Here is a 17,180-nt window from a genome sequence, read left to right on the forward strand (position 1 = left end):
TCTTCAGTCCTTAAAAACAAATTCCTAAAAATTTCAAATTATAGACAAAATTTACCCTCTTTCTTGCAGAATTATAAATTAAATGAATTGAAATTCAGTTGTAAGAATCAACAATATAAGCTCTAGAATAAAAATATGACACATATGCAGTTTTTATTTTTCTTAATATGGGACCAAAATACAAAAAATAAGGCAGAATAAAAATAATGTACTGATCATCCTTGAATGCCTACTCTATGCCATTATATGTATTATTTTAAATGCATTAATTAGTCCCAAATTGCAAGTAAAAACATTAGACTCAGAAACATGAGTTAAAGTTCCTCAAGATAACACAGCTTTATTTTTCTTCACTTAAGGATTCAAAGATTAATTTGATTTCCAAGATTGTTCACTTATTAAATGACACTACGCAGTACAATAGAAAACTACTTACTGCAAAGAAAGCGAAATGATTTTTTAAGAGTCTTGCCCATTTTTCTACTTGGAATTTATCACTTTAAAGATTTTAAAAACACATTTTATGAGTTATATGCATTCCTAGTATTTTCTCCTAATTATGTGGTTTATGTTTCCAGTCTCATTTTTTTACTGAACAGAATTTAAAATTTTAATGTGTCTAATTTTTTTAGAGTTAATTATTTTTTTTGCTTATTTCAAAGTTATGAAAACATTCTACTTCATTTTTTATAAGCTTTTCTATCTTAACTTTCACATTTAAGATCTACAATCATCTTGAGCTTAACTTCTCTGTAAGAAATAGAAGTCAAATTTCATTTTTCAACATGAAAATCCATTGGACCTAGATTTTTTCATTTTGGTAGAAAAACAAACAAACCAAAAAAACCTTTAAGTCCATCCCTGTTATGTATGCAGTCTTATCCCTGTATGTAGTCTTATTTTTATCATCTCCATAGGAAAGTGATCCTTCACTCCTTTAGGATTAACACAGAGTTTACAATAGCACTACTAAATATTTAAACACTGTTTTCATAGTGTATATATTTTTGTTATTTTAAGTGTTAGTATATGCATGGATTACTTTATGGATTCTCTATTTAACACCGCCTGCTTTTTGTACCTATTGACCAGTTCCACATTCTCTAATTATCATAGCTATTTAATAAGTCTTGATATCTGGTAAGATAAGTCTTCTCAATTTATTTCTCTTTCAACTTTTTTTTGGCAGTCTTGGCTTAATACATTTCCACATAAATTTGTGATCCACTTTTCAATTCGCACAAAAAATTATTGCTGGAATTTTGATTGGGATTACTTTGAATGGGTAGATTTATTGTCAGTTATATAATGATTGCTTTTACAATCTATGATCTTGGCATATTTCTCTATTAATTTATGTCTTCTTGAATTTCTCTCAGTAAAGTTTTATAGTTTTCTATATACCTTGCTAACATATATATTTTCCTTTTTCTCCACCAAGCCTCTTTGCCAATGTTATAATATGGAGGGACAAGGAGAAGCAGGTTGTAATGTGAAAACATGGAAATCGGTAGCCAATTGCATGGATGTTTGTAAGTTTGCGAAATGGCTTGTGGACGTCATTCCAACCTTACCCAGTATAAAGTCAATTTCTCATCACCTTCAGTTTTCTTCCAATTGAGGATACTTTTAACAGATGAACCAGTAAATCAGAGCAATGGGCAGGTCTAAGCTTCTTTCAAGGCTAGTCTTGATATCCTAGCTTTGGAAAAAAGTTCGCAATTTTTCTAGGTCCTTTAACCCACTCTTAGGGTACCTTTCTGTCTGGTTGGAGTCCCCTCTACCCATTAAAATATTTTTCTGGTTTTATTGAGAAATAATTGACATACATCACTGCAGAAGTTTAGGTTGTACAGCATGATGGTTTGATTTACATATACAATGAAATGAGTATCACAATAAGTTTAATTAGCATTCATCATCTCAGATGAATCAAAACAGATGCAATCAAAAGAAAAGGAAGAAAATATCTCCTTGTGATGAGAACACTTAGGATTTACTCTTTCAACAATTTTCCTATATATTATACAACCATTGTAATGGCAACCCACTCTAGTATTGTTGCCTGGAAAATCCCATGGACTGACGAACCTGATAGGCTACAGTCCATGGGATCACAAAGAGTCGGACACAACTGAGCGACTTCACTTTCTTTCTCTTTCTATTGTTTACTATAATCATCATGTTTTACATTACATCCGTAGTACTTATTGTTGTTTAGTCGCTCAGTCATGTCCAATTCTTTGCGACCCCATGGACTGCAGCATGCAAGGCTTCCCTGTCCATCACTAACTCCTGGAGCTTGCTGAAACTCATGTCCATGGAGTCAGTGATGCTATCCAACCATCTTGTCTGTTGTCCCATTCTCCTCCTGCCTTCTGCCTTTCCTAGCATCAGAGTCTTTTCCAATGAATTGGCTCTTTGCATTAAGTGGTCAAAGTATTGGAGCTTAAGCTTCAATATCAGTCCTTTCAAGGAATATTCAGGGTTGACTTCCTTTAGGATTGACTGGTTTGATCTCCTTGCAGTCCAAGGGACTCTCAAGAGTTTTCTCCAACACTACAGTTCAAAAGCATCAATTCTTTGTTGCTCAGCCTTCATTATGGTCCAACTCTCACATACATACATGACTACTGGAAAAAACATAGCTTTGACTATCCAGACCTTTGTTGGCAAATCAGTGTCTCTGTTTTTTTAACACTCTGTCTACATTTATCATAGTTTTTCTTCAAAGAAGCAAGTGTCTTTTAATTTCATGGCTGCAGTCACTATCTGCAGTGATTTTGAAGCCCAAGAAAATAGTCTGTCACTGTTTCCAATCTTTCCCATCATCAGGGTCTTTTCTAATGAGTCAGTTCTTTGAATCAGGTGGCCAAAGGATTGGAGTTTCAGCTTCAGCATCAGTCCTTCCAATGGATATTCAGGACTGATTTCCTTTAGCGTTGACTGGTTTGATCTCCTTGCTGTCCAAAGGACTCTCAAGAGTCTTCTTCAACACCACAGTTCAAAAGCATCAATTCTTTGGCACTCAGCTTTCTTTATGGTCCAACTCACATCCATATGACTACTGGAAAAACCATAGCTTTGACTACATGGAATTTTGTTGGCAAAGTAATGTCCCTGTTTTTTTAATGTGCTGTCTAGGTTTGTGATAGCTTTTCTTCCAAGGAGCAAGCATCTTTTGATTTCATGGCTACAGTCACCATCTGCAGTGATTTTGGAGCCCAAGAAAATAAAGTCTGTCACTGTTTCCATTGTTTCTCCATCTATTTGCCATGAGGTGATGGAACTAGATGCCATGATCTTCCTTTACTGAATGCTGAGTTTTAAGCCAACGTTTTCACTCTCCTCTCTCACCCTCATCAAGAGACTCACCCTAGTACTTATTTATCTTTAACTGGAACTTTGTATCTTTTGACCACCTACCTCCAAATCCCCCTCCTGCTAACACTCTATTTATGGCAACCACAAGTCTGATATCTTTTTCTATGAATTTTGTGCTTTTTGTTTTGTTAAGATTCCACATATAGATAGACTAGTAAATCTGGTCCTTTGTGTTCCTATGGAACTGGGTACAGTTTCACTAGCAGATAAGATTGTCCATTTCACAGTAATATTTATTCATCATTGTTCAGTTGCTAAGTCCTGTCTGACTTGGTGACCCCATGGACTGTATCATGCCAGTTTCCTGTCCTCCACTATCTCCCAGGATTTGCACAAATTCATGTCCATTTAGTTGGTGATGCCATCCAACCATCTCATCTTCCACTGCCCTCCTTTCCTTTTGCCTCCAATCTTTCTCCTGCATCAGGGTCTTTTCCTGTGAGTTGGCTCTTTGCATCAGGTGTTCAAAGGATGGAACTTCAGCTTCAGCATCAGTCCTTCCAAGGAATACTCAGGGTTGATTTCCTTTAGGATTGACTAATTTGATCTCCTTGCTGTCCAAGAGACTCTCGAGAGTCTTCTCCAGCACCACAATTCAAAAGCATCAATTCTTTGGTGCTCAGCCTTCTTTATGGTCCAACTCTCACATCCATACATGACTATATCAACCTTTGTTGGCAAAATGATGTCTCTGCTTTTTAATACGCTGTCTAGTTTTGTGATAGCTCTCCTTCCAAGGAGCAAGGGCCTTTTAATTTGATGGCTGCAGTCACTGTCTGCAGTGATTCTGGAGCCTAAGAAAATAAAATCTATCACTGCTTCCACATTTTCTGTTCTATTTGCTATGAAGTGATGGGACTGGATGCCATGATCTTAAGTTTTGAATGTTGAATTTCAAGCCAGCTTTTCCACTCTCCTCTTTCACTCTCATGAAGAGCCATTTAGTTTCTCTAGACTTCCTGCCATTAGACTGGTATCATTTGCATATCTGAGGTCGTTGATATTTTTCCTGGCAATCTTGAGTCCAGCTTGTGATTCACCCAGGCTGGCACTTACCATGATATACTCTGATGATCCCCTGGAGAAGGAAATGGCAACTCACTCCAATATTCCTGCCTGGGAAATCTCATGGACAGAGGAGACTGGCGGGCTACAATCCATGGGGTTGCGAAGAGTTGGACATGACTGAATGACTTAGTTCTCACTCTGCATATAAGTTAAATAAGCAAGGTAGCATTATTTATTTACTAAAATGTAATCTGATGAGTCCAGGTCACTTGGAAAATTTCCTTTTTACATTCCTAAGAGCTGTATAACTTACATAATATTTGCTAGACAGCCACACCTCTAGATGGATATTGGATTTGTATTATAGTAGGTGATCCTTTATCAGTAACATTTTCATAAGGGAATTTAAGAGATTAAAGTCTGTTTTTTTTTTTTTTTTTTCTAGGAAATACCTTTAGTTGATTTACTTGGAGTCTAGTTGATAAGGAATTTAGTGTGGTTCCCCTGTCTTCTTTCCTTTACTCAGGAATTTCCTCATGGTGAAGGGAGTGAATGGATAACACACCAGCTGCTTTAATTCCTTCCTCTCATACATTTATAAGCACATTGCTGCTGCTGCTGCTGCTGCTAAGTCGCTTCAGTTGTGTCCGACTCTGTGCAACCCCATGGATGGCAGCCTACCAGGCTCCTCCATCCGTGGGGTTTTCCAGGCAAGAGTACTGGAGTGGGGTGCCATTGCCTACTCTGTTATAAGCACATTATTTGCTACAATTTGGCCACCATCAAAATTGCCCCTATTATGACATTTTAACTGGACCAAAAAATATATTCCACATTCAAAAAAAAAAAATCTGTAAGTATAGTAATGTGAAAAAAATGGCCAGTTAAGACAATTGACTAAAATGATGTTCACATAGTGATATTTGGTAATATGGAAATTGTTCAACCTATAGAAACAGAAACAAAGAAAAGATTGTGAACAAAAGTTTTGACAATACCAATAGTTTAGACATACTAAGCCTTTTCCTATACACTTGCTTTCTTTATAATGTATTTAAAGAAAAGAACTTTATTATTATGTATTATTTACTGCAATCATTATAGTTATTTCATTAATTACATCTTTCCACTTACCCCGTATTCCACAATTTGCCTATTCTATTGTTTCCTTTTATCAGCAATTTATTTCTCATTCTTTTTTTCCCTGTCCTAAATCAATGTTTTAAATATCTCTGTGAAGTCCCATTTAATTATAAATTATGTCAACAATTTATTTTTAAAAGTTAGATCAAGAAATGATTGATTCAAGGTCATAATCAAATGGATTCCTCTTGAAAATATGTGATATGAAATAGTCTATTCAGTAATATCAAGATTGTGTGCTGTGCTGGGCTAAGTCACTTCAGTCGTGTCCAGCTCTTTGCAACTCTATGGACCGTAGCTCACTAGGCTCCTCTGTCCATGGACTTCTTCGGGCAAGAACACTGAAGTGGGTTGCCATGCCGTCCTCCAGAGATCTTCCTGACCCAGGGATGGAACTCACATCTCTCGAGTCTGCTGCATTATCAGGTGGGTTCTTTACCACTAACGCCACCTGGGAAGCCCATAGAAGTAACATGTGACCCAGCAAGTCCTCTCCCAAGGATATATCCTAAAAAAGTTGAAAATATGTATACACAAAATAAACTTGTCTATGTATAACTCAGATAGACCAATAATGCAAGCAAATGCCATCAACAGTTAACCAGATAAACAAAATATGGTATATCCATACTGTGGAATTTTATTCAACCACAAATGTAATAAACTACTTTTCCAGTGGTCATGTATGGATGTGCAAGTTGGACTATAAAGAAAGCTGAGTGCCGAAGAATTGATGCTTTTGAACTGTGGTGTTGGAGAAGACTCTTGAGAGTCCTTTGGACTTCAAGGAGATCTAAGCAGTTCATCCTAAAGGAAATCAGTCCTGAATATTCATTGGAAGGACTGATGATGAAACTGAAACTCCAATCCTTTGGCCATCTGATTCGAACAATTGACTCATTTGAAAAGACCATGATGCTAGGAAAGTTTGAAGGCTGGAGAAATAGGGGACAACGGAGGATGAGATGGTTGGATGACATTACCGACTCAATGGACGTGAGTTTGAGCAAGCTCCGGGAGTTGGTGATGGACAGGAGGCCTTGTGTGCTGCAGTCCATGGGGTCGCAAAGAGTTGGACATGATTGAGCGACTGAACTGAACTAAACTGAACACATGCTACAACATAAATGAACCTTGTAAACATAATGTTAAGTGAAATAAACCAGTCACAAAAGGTCACATATTGTATGATTCCATTTATATGAAATTTCCAGAATAGGAAAATCCATAGAAACAGAAAGTAGATTAATTGTTTCCAGGGACTGGAGAGAGGGGAAATTAGGGAGTGATAGCTAACGGGTCCAGGTTCTCTTTATGGTATGAGGAAAATTCTGGTTGAGAGCATGAGGTACTAGTGTTGTTGAGATAGTTGGAAGAGGCAAACCTAACAATTTTGTAATTTGAAATATACCTAAGAGTCACTAGTCATTATCTTCTAACCTTAACCTACAGAAGACACAAATGATGTATTAAGAAAAGGTTTGGATTTTTTTTTTTTTAAGAGAGCTCTTTCCAAAAATAATTCTTAAAAGTAAATACACAAAAATGGAAAAAATACACAAAATGGAAAAAAGTATTAATACCACCTGGATCCAAATAGTAAAATTATTTTAACTAAATTTTGATGAGAAAATGTTAAGAAATAAAATTATGATAAATCAATTTTTCATAAGAAGGTGAATGTATTTTGCTATATTTTTAATATTGAGATAGTAAAATTTAAATGTTGTTTTATAAGTTTAGCATACAAAACTTTTGACTCACCAGAGAAATACTGGTAATAAATTTAAAATATTGGACAGATTGCATGTACCAGTATGTATGTATGTGATATTGGCAGCAAATATTAACTAGTTTCAATGCGAATGCCAGCAAGAAGACTGATCATCTGGCTTTTGATTATTTTTATTTGAATTTGAAAGTTTTACTATTAATATAAAATTTTCTCTAACAATAAAAATGGATACAGTTAATTTAATGAACTTGAGTATGTTCCTCCTCCTCCAAAATACATTTTCCTAATTTAATTAGTACAATTGAATCCCAATATTTTAATTATTTATTTCCCATACATTGTTTCAGTTATGAACACAGTTTTTCAGAGATTTCTTTAATGCTTTTGACTAAATCTCACCATCTTAAATAATCTTCTCAGTGCCTCCTTATTTCAGAGACTATAGATCAAAGGATTGAATAACGGAGTTAATACAATATAGGGCAAAGTCACATATTTTTGCATCTCTGCTGAATTGCCTGCTGTTGGGCTCACATATATAATCATGATGGAGCCATAAAACAGGGACACCACAGCCAGACGGGATCCACATGTAGAGAAGGCCTTACATCAGCCTTCTGCTGAGGGCACCCTTAAACACAGCTCTGATAACCAGGGTGTAGGAGCTGGTAATGAAGAGTAAGGTAGAGAAAATGATGACTGAGTTAAAAGTGGCACAAATGATTTCAGTGGCAGGGGCTGGCACACAGGACAGCTTTATAAGGGGTCCTGGGTCACATAGGAAACGATCAATCTTATTGAGACAATGAAATAGGAGCTGAGAGATTAGGTGAATAGGCAAGAGGAAGTACTAAAAGCCACAGGCCCAGCAGCAGGCTCCCATTCTGATGCAGCATTGCACCGTCATGACAGCGGGGTAGTGAAGGGGCCTGCAGATGGCAAGGTACCTGTCAAAGGCCATGGCAGACAGGAAGAAGGTCTCAGTGGTGCCCATGGAGAAGAAGAAGTAGAACTGGAGGAAGCAGCCAGAGAAGGAGATGGTCTTGGTCTCAGAGAGAAAGTAGGCTAGCATATTGGGGACAGTGGAAGTGACATACCACATCTTCAGGAAGGAAAAATTGGCCAGCAGGATGTACATGGGGGTGTGGAGATGGTGGTCCCACCACATTGCACAGATAATGCACAAATTCCCAGTTAGTGTCAACACATAGATCACAGAGAAGAATGAGAAGAGGAAGATCTGAACCTCCCAGGTACAAGGGAATCCAAGAAGAATGAATTCATTCACAGGGTCTGAGCGATTATTTCCTCCTGGGTTTTTCATTTTTTTCTCCTAAAACTGCAATAGGAAGACATTATTATCTTTCAAATGACTCTACAGAAGTTTTCTCATTAAGATATTTCTGAACTGCTTTACATTAATTCAGCGAGCAGCATGATTTTAGATTACTTAAAGATTTTTAGCATTCTTTGACCCAGTGTGACACTGGAGGAAACAAGGAACTTGGAGTCTGGGGGCTTATTATGGCCTCATCTTCATGATCATCATGCCTGTCATGGTCCACTTAATGTCTTCCTTTGTCTGTGTCCTCACCAGTACATAAACCAAGGTAGATACTCCTTGCCATTGAGAGGCTTTTTTTTTTCTTTTTCCCCAGAGAATGGGAAGCAAAGTTTAATAAGAATATTTATTTTTTTTTAACTTTTGGGATATACAAAAGCAAATAGAAAAGTATAGTGAATCCCTACACATTTATCACAAAGCTTTAACAATTATTAATGGGCAAACTTGCTGTAACTCCACCTACTTCCATACCTCCCATATTATTTCAAAGCAGATACCAAATGTATGATTTCATTACAAAATATTTCAGCATATAACCCTGGAAAATTTTAAAAGCTATAATCAAAATATCTCTATATAATCCAAAAATTAATAATTCCTTAATTTTACAAAGAGTTAAAATCTCCAGTTGCTTTATGTCAGACTTGTTTTGTCTTATAATTTATTTGTTTGTTTGTTTGCTTTTTGGTCATGCCCACTCAGCTTGTGGGATCTTAGTTCCCCAACCAAGGATTGAACCCAGGCCCTCGGCAGTGAAAGCATGGAGTCCTAACCACTGGAAGGAAAGGAGTTCTTCAGTTTGTTTGAAAGTGAAAGAAGTAGGAGCCAAATAAAGTTCACATTTTGCCACTGGTTCCTATGTCTGACACATCTTCCAATCAATAGTTTCCTTGTTCATTCCTTTTAAAAATTTCTATTATTTTTAGAATCAAATTTGAGTATAGTTGCTTTACGATATTGTGTTAGTTTTGTGGTTCAGAAATGTCCACCTGAGCCAAACCTACATAAGGACACATAGACATTTAAACAATTGTACAGATCATTCTCTGTGTAAATAGAAGAAAATGTTGTGAGAATATATAGCCATAAAGCAAGAGTTTGTTTATTATGTAAGCTTTAGTAATAACACATGCACAGTTTTAGATGGGGTTTCTGTTTATGTACTATTGGAAGTGTTGGAAAAGAGATAAAGGACATAATATTTATCAGTGATTGCTTATAGCAAGGCCAATTATGAAGTTCATGTACCCTCTTATTTTTAAGATCTCTGTAAAAAGATTCCACAATTTTCATTGTTAATTTCTCTCAGTGTTTGTACAATTCTCCAATGTACTCTTCATTTTTAACTTGGTCCTCTTTGTAGGCAGAGGACCTGCAAAGACGTTCTCTGGTGGCTCAAATGGTGAAGAATCTGCCTGCAATGCAGGAGACCTGGGTTTGATCCCTGGATTGGGAAGATCTTCTGGAGGAGGAAATGACAATCCCCTCCAGTATTCTTGCCTGGAAAATTGCATGGACAGAGGAACCTGGTGGGCTATAGTCCATGGGGTCTCAAAGAGTTGGACATGACTGAGCGAATTTCACGTCAGTTTACTTCTTTGTAGGCAAGAATGTCTTGCTTAAGAGGAGTAAGCTTCATGCACAGTCACCTTGAACAACATTTTAAATGAAATTGGTATGCATGAATGAGGTTCAGACTATAAACTAACATTATTCTTTTTTAATTGAAAATTTATCCCAAGTTGAAGACACAGGTTTCAGTCCTCAGCTGAAATTTATCACATGATGGGAAAGTACCTCATGGTGGTACTTTCTCTCTCCATATATATTTTGCCACATAGAGCAGAAATAGCTACTGTGGTATATATATCATTAAAACACTCTGAGTTTTGAATTACATTAATTGAAGATCTGTTCATGGACTATTCATTCTCATTTTTCTCTCCCTGTCTCTTTAATTCGAATCTTCTATGTTAGAGTTCCTTCAGGTTCCCTTGACCTATGCGTGTTTTTTCAGGACCTAGTCCTTTCCCAATTATGCTCTCTCTGTTAGTGATCTGTCAACTAGCCACATGTATAAAAACCACCCATGTGAGATGAAATCACATTTTCTCTCCCTAACTGTAGAGTCTCTTCTACAACCTAGATTTATCTACCCAATTTTGTTTTTGACGTCTCCATTTGCTATTGAATGTAACAAAAATGCAAGAAATTGAAAGTCACCCAGTTATGTCCGACTCTTTGTGACCCTATGGACTATACAGTCCATGGATTTCTCCAAGCCAAACTACTAGAGTGGGTAGCCTTTCCTTCTCTAGGGGATCTTTCCAACCCAGGGATCAAACCCAGGTGTCCCACATTGCAGGTAGATTCTTTATCAGCTGAGCCACAAGAGAAGCCCAAAAGGCAAGAAGCCCATGACAAAACTCTTGGTTCTTCTCACCCTGAACTGGTGGGTCCTTGCTTTTTTGCCATATCATCCAATGGCACCTCCATTTACTCAGTTGCTCAGGCCACAGACTTTGGCCACATCCTCACCACACCTCTCAATAGTCCACATCCAAATCATCAACAGATTCTCTATGCCTCCTGTTCAAAACATAGGTAAAAAAAAAAATCTGATCATGTCAAATACTTGCTGTCAATTGTTTTTATTTTTAAAAAATTATTTATTTATTTTTGGCTGTGCTAGGTCTTCATTGCTGCACAAACTTTTCTCTAGTCGCATTGAGCAGAGGCTACTCTCTAAGTTGCAATGCATGAGCTTCTCATGGCAGTGGCTTCTCTTCTTGCTGGCTCGAGGGCATGTGGGCTTCAGTAGTTGTGGCACCCTGGTTCTAGAGCACAGGCTCAGTAGTTGTGGTGCAAGGGCTCAGTTGCTCTATGGCAGGTGGGATCTTTCTGGATCAGGGATGGAACCTGTGTCTCCTGCATTGGCAGGAAAATTCTTTACCACTGAGTCATCAGGGAAGCCAACTCTCAATCTTTTGAACACAATTACAACAAAACAAGGCAACACACTTGTATGGGAGAAAGCCTCAGTCCATAAAAACAGAAGATCCATGAAGGGAGCCTACTCAAGGCAACCTCCTCCAGGCTACCTCTCTCTTTGAATCACTTTATCTTTCTTTATGTCCTCTCTATCCACTCATCTTCATGCTCTGTGCTTTCTTACTGTTGCTAAGTTATAATCATGGTTTAAGGGTGCTTGTTTGTATATGTTTGTGTGTGTGCGTGTGAACAAACACTCCGGTTTTTGCTGTCTATTCTTTCAGTATTTTTCTGTATCTAATTATAAACATTTTAATTGAGTGACTTTTTAAATGGGGAAATGAACTGTTTTATATTTCTTCCTCTTAAAGAAAATGCTTATAGCCTATAACTGATTTTTTCCCCATGTGGTTAGCCAAAGCACTTTAATAGAAAAATGTACTTTTCTTACTGTCTGATTTTTCTGTCTCATATTCAAGGTCAAGAAATCTGGTACATGTGACTTGAATAAGTAATAAAGTATAGAATAAAGTGGTCATTCTACAATTTATTCCTGGCCTATGTGGTTCTGTGGTTCACTTAACGTCTCAACTTAAGTGAGATATTATGTTTCTTAAATATATTTACTTATATATTTATAAATAACACATATATAACCTAACATTTAATTAAATCAGTTTTGATACTAGATGCTATGTTATACAGTTGAGAATCTAACCAATCATATGCAAGCTATTCTAGTTTACATTTTTAAATGAAGAAACTACAATACAGGATTAGAGAAAAGTGAAAAAGACATTATGAAATTTTTTGAATTGTATCTTACCTGAAGTTTTCGTGTGAGAATTATAGTATCTGGTAGAGGCAGACTCCAATATTTCTCTCTCCTGGAGTATGCAGTCAGCCTCAGTCTCCTTGTTCACTCATTTCAGCAGAAGGAAATGCACAACAAATTCAAACTGGCATCTGAGTATCTTCTTAATGGAGTCGAGTGGGGGAGGTGAGTGTTGGAATGTAATATTATTAAGTATAGTAATTATTCGAAGCCCATAGAATAACCATACTATTTAAACAATTTGAAAGGTGATTCCATGTGGTTATAAATGGCAATGTGGTCTTTCCTGATTTAAGAAGAACCAATCACACCCTTTTCTCCAAAGAAGAGTGTGTATTAGTAGCAAACACATTCTGAGACATGGCAATTTTGTCCAAAACACTCTACTCTGGGAGGAGATGATCCAATGTACTCCAGGTGTGCGGTCAGGCCTTACTACTGAACTCCTGCTCATAGCATGCTTTTAAATAAATATATGAAGATTGTGTCTGACTCTCCTAGATCACCAAACTTCTCCCAGTGGCTTAATCTAGGGATAACAATGAGAAAATTTTGGCCAGATCTCAGAAAGTGCTGATTCAGCCTTTAGGAGAAAAGGGAAAGATGATGAGGCAGGCCTGAGGTCCAAGTTGAAGAATAAGTTGGCTTTAAGCCTTGAATCAGAGCATTAAATACAACCAGCAGCATCTATATATATTTTTATAGTAGTATAGCTATGTTTCTCCACAATAGAGGTGATATTGGCTTTAGGAATGAGGATGTAAAGGCAAGAGTTCTACGAAGTCAAATGATAGAAAGACAGAAGTTAATTATTGCAAAGAATTTACAAAACACTTCAAAATTTTGCTCCATCTGTTCCCTTCTTTCCACAATTCTACACCTGAACCAACCCCAAGTATGCTAAGGTAATGTTTAGATTTTGGGATCAGTAACAAGTGTTTCAGGCTTCCCAAGTGGCACTAGTGGTAAAGAACACACTTGCCAATGCAGGAGACATAGGCGACATGGGTTTGACCCCTGGGTGGGGAAGATCCCCTGGAGGAGGGCATGGCAACCCACTCCAGTATTCTTGCCTGGAGAATCCCATGGACAGAGGAACCTGGCAGACTATAGTCCATAGGATCACAAAGAGTTGGACTGTAGCTACTTAGCATGCACACAACAAGTGTCCCCACTGTTCTGTTCAGTTCAGTCGCCCAACTGTGTCAGACTCTTTGTGACCCCATGAACCACAGCATGCCAGGCCTTTCTGTCCATCACCAACTCCCAGAGTCCACCCAAACCCATGTCCATTGAGTCGGTGATGCCATCCAAACATCTCATCCTCTGTCGTCCCCTTCTCCTCCTGCCCTCAATCTTTCCCAGCATCAGAGTCTTTTCCAATGAGTCAGCTCTTCCCATCAGGTGGCCAAAATATTGGAGTTTCAGCTTCAGCATCAATCCTTCCAATGAATATTCAGGACTGATTTTCTTTAGGATTAACTGGTTTGATCTCCTTGCAGTCCAAGGGACTCTCAAGAGTCTTCTCCAACACCATAGTTCAAAAGCATCAATTCTTCGGCTCTCAGCTTTCTTTACGTCCAACTCTCACCTCCATACATGACTACTGGAAAAACCATTGCCTTGACTGCTAAGTCGGTTCAGTAGTGTCTGACTCTGTGTGACCCCATAGACGGCAGCCCACCAGGCTCCCCCTTCCCTGGGATTCTCCAAGCAAGAACACTGGAGTGGGTTGCCATTTCCTTCTCCAATGCAGGAAAGTGAAAAGTGAAAGTGAAGTCGCTCAGTCATGTCCGACTCTTCACGACCCCATGGACTGCAGCCTACCAGGCTCCTCCGTCCATGGGATTTTCCAGGTAAGAGTACTGGAGTGGGGTGCCATTGCCTTCTGCGTTGCCTTGACTAGATGGACCTTTGTTGGCAAACTAATGTCTCTGCTTTTTAATATGCTGTCTAGGTTGGTCATAACTTTCTTTCCAAGGAGTAAGCGTTTTTTAATTTCATGGCGGCAGTCACCATCTGCAGTGATTTTGGAGCCCAGAAAAATAAAGTCAGCCACTGTTTCCACTGTTTCCCCATCTATTTGCCATAAAGTGATACTTGACTGTAAATATTACTCCACTTGTAGTGTGATCTGTCCTTTCAATATTACTTCAGCCAGAGAATAGTAAACATTGAAATTAACACTATGGTCGCCACAACTAATAACATGATATTGAAATATTCAAATGAAGGTAAAGATCTAATCCTGTTTGATTTTATCTGTAGATATCAGATATAGAGCCCTTCACAAGTTCTGGGTCTCATAATTTAAGAAGACCATGGGCAAACTGTAGTAAATTTGTAGAAAACAACTTAGAGATCCTTAGAAGTATGACATATGAGTAACAGTGGAAGGAACGCAAATTTTATTTTATTTTTTTATTTTAATTTTATTTTATTTTTAAACTTTACATAACTGTATTAGTTTTGCCAAATATCAAAATGAATCCGCCACAGGTATACATGTGTTCCCCATCCTGAACCCTCCTCCCTCCTCCCTCCCCATTCCATCCCTCTGGGTCGTCCCAGTGCACCAGCCCCAAGCATCCAGTATCGTGCTTCGAACCTGGACTGGCGACTCGTTTCATACATGATATTTTACATGTTTCAATGCCATTCTCCCAAATCTTTCCACCCTCTCCCTCTCCCACAGAGTCCATAAGACTGTTCTATACATCAGTGTCTCTTTTGCTGTCTCGTACACAGGGTTATTGTTACCATCTTTCTAAATTCCATATATATGCGTTAGTATACTGTATTGGTGTTTTTCTTTCTGGCTTACTTCACTCTGTATAATAGGCTCCAGTTTCATCCACCTCATTAGAACTGATTCAAATGTATTCTTTTTAATGGCTGAGTAATACTCCATTGTGTATATGTACCACAGCTTTCTTATCCATTCATCTGCTGATGGACATCTAGGTTGCTTCCATGTCCTGGCTATTATAAACAGTGCTGTGATGAACATTGGGGTACACGTGTCTCTTTCCCTTCTGGTTTCCTCAGTGTGTATGCCCAGCAGTGGGATTGCTGGATCATAAGGCAGGTCTATTTCCAGTTTTTTAAGGAATCTCCACACTGTTCTCCATAGTGGCTGTACTAGTTTGCATTCCCACCAACAGTCAAAAGATTCCATTTAAACAGAGGAAGGATGACCATTTAATAAAGCAATCCAATCTGTTTCATGTATCCCTCAAAGTAGAGAATTAAAAATAATAGTTAAATCTATAGTGAGACACATTGTAATTCAATGTGGAGAATAATTTTGTAACAGAATCCTACACAGTGTTATTTTCTATCAGAAGACTACTTTCCAGCATGGATTTCATCAGATAAAGAAAGGCAGGGAAAGTGGTAGAGGGGGTTTAAGCATCAGAAGCAAATGTCTTTCAATATTGAAATTTGATTATATGCATTTAAGATGTGTCAAAAACAAAAAGAAAAGAAAAGAAAACCTATTCAGGCAACATCAATGACATAAAAAAATGTAATGGGAAATATTAAGGTTAATGAGAACTTGAGGCTTTCATTTATATTGATAAAAATGAATGGTGTATTTTAATGGTTGTTAGTTGACAGCAGACAAAGGGAGGAGAAAAGAGAATTCTGGACAGTGGTTTGGCCAGCAAAGTCCTTGGGTTATGCCTTGGGAATACAGATAGTCTAATTCTATTAATTGAAGAAACTGGCATTTTTGTTTCCTGAAAAAATGTGTGTGGAACTTGCTCTCTGAGCCAAAAACTGAGTGGCTCCTCAGTTTTGGTCAAAGACGATTCTACAAGGAATGGGTAGGGGGATCAGAAGAACTTCAGGTCTGAACAAGGAAAAAGAGGTGGCAGTAGCACACACAAGCTTTATTTGGGGACGCTGCTTTGACAGGGTTGCATGCAGGAAATCCCTCACAGCAGGAGACCTTCCAGAGGCTGTAGACTTCCCGTCTAGTAAGAAGGGGAGGAGGGGTAAGGAACGCCTAGGAGAAAGGAGAAGAGAGAGAAAGTTTACTTGTTGAGGTGATGTCAGCCTGCTGAGGCTGAGGACTCTGTGCCAAAGACTTCGAAGGGCAGGAGTAACTTGGGATCTTTATCTTATCTGCGGTCGGCAGAGGTGGGCACAGTTTCCTGATTTACGCAAAGCAGACAGGCCCTAAATAGCTAAAAATCTGCACACTGTGCCATGCTCGGTCTCTTCAGTCATGTCCAACTCTTTGCAACTCCATGGACTGTAGCCTGCCAGGTTCCTCTGTTCATGGGATTTTTCAGGTAAGAATATAGAATAGGTTCCCATGTCCTCCTCCAGGGGATCTTTCTAACCCAGGGATCCAAGCTGTCTCCTGCATCTCCTGCATTGCAAACGGATTCTTTACTGCTGAGCCACCGGGGAAGCCCCAAAATCTGCATATTTGGGCTACATATGAAACAACTGGACATGTTCAATTTTTGGCCCTGGTGGGTATTTGAGTTAACAGGATTCAACTTGCTGTGAAGAAGTAAACAACCTACAAGTCGATATATAGAAGGCATCTTTTGTTCATTTATATGACAGATGGTCTTTGACATAGATTGTTTTGGGTGACTTTTCACTCTATTTTCTCCATATATCCAAATTTCAGCATTCATGCTTTCTCTAAAGCTCCCATTGTGCCACCACAAAGTAGAGAACTACTTAAACTGGTCTACACTAAAGGCTGTTACTTTTGA

At 38.1% G+C, this 17,180-nt stretch overlaps 1 pseudogene; it reads right to left on the reverse strand.

Annotated features, from left to right (window-relative positions):
• Positions 1–7,702: 7,702 nt before the first annotated feature.
• Positions 7,703–8,594, reverse strand: LOC129622068 (olfactory receptor 11H6-like; annotated as a pseudogene).
• Between the last annotated feature and the right edge of the window lie 8,586 nt (positions 8,595–17,180).

Source organism: Bubalus kerabau, chromosome 10 (assembly GCF_029407905.1).
Source record: "Bubalus kerabau isolate K-KA32 ecotype Philippines breed swamp buffalo chromosome 10, PCC_UOA_SB_1v2, whole genome shotgun sequence".
NCBI classification, from domain to species: Eukaryota; Metazoa; Chordata; class Mammalia; order Artiodactyla; family Bovidae; genus Bubalus; species Bubalus kerabau.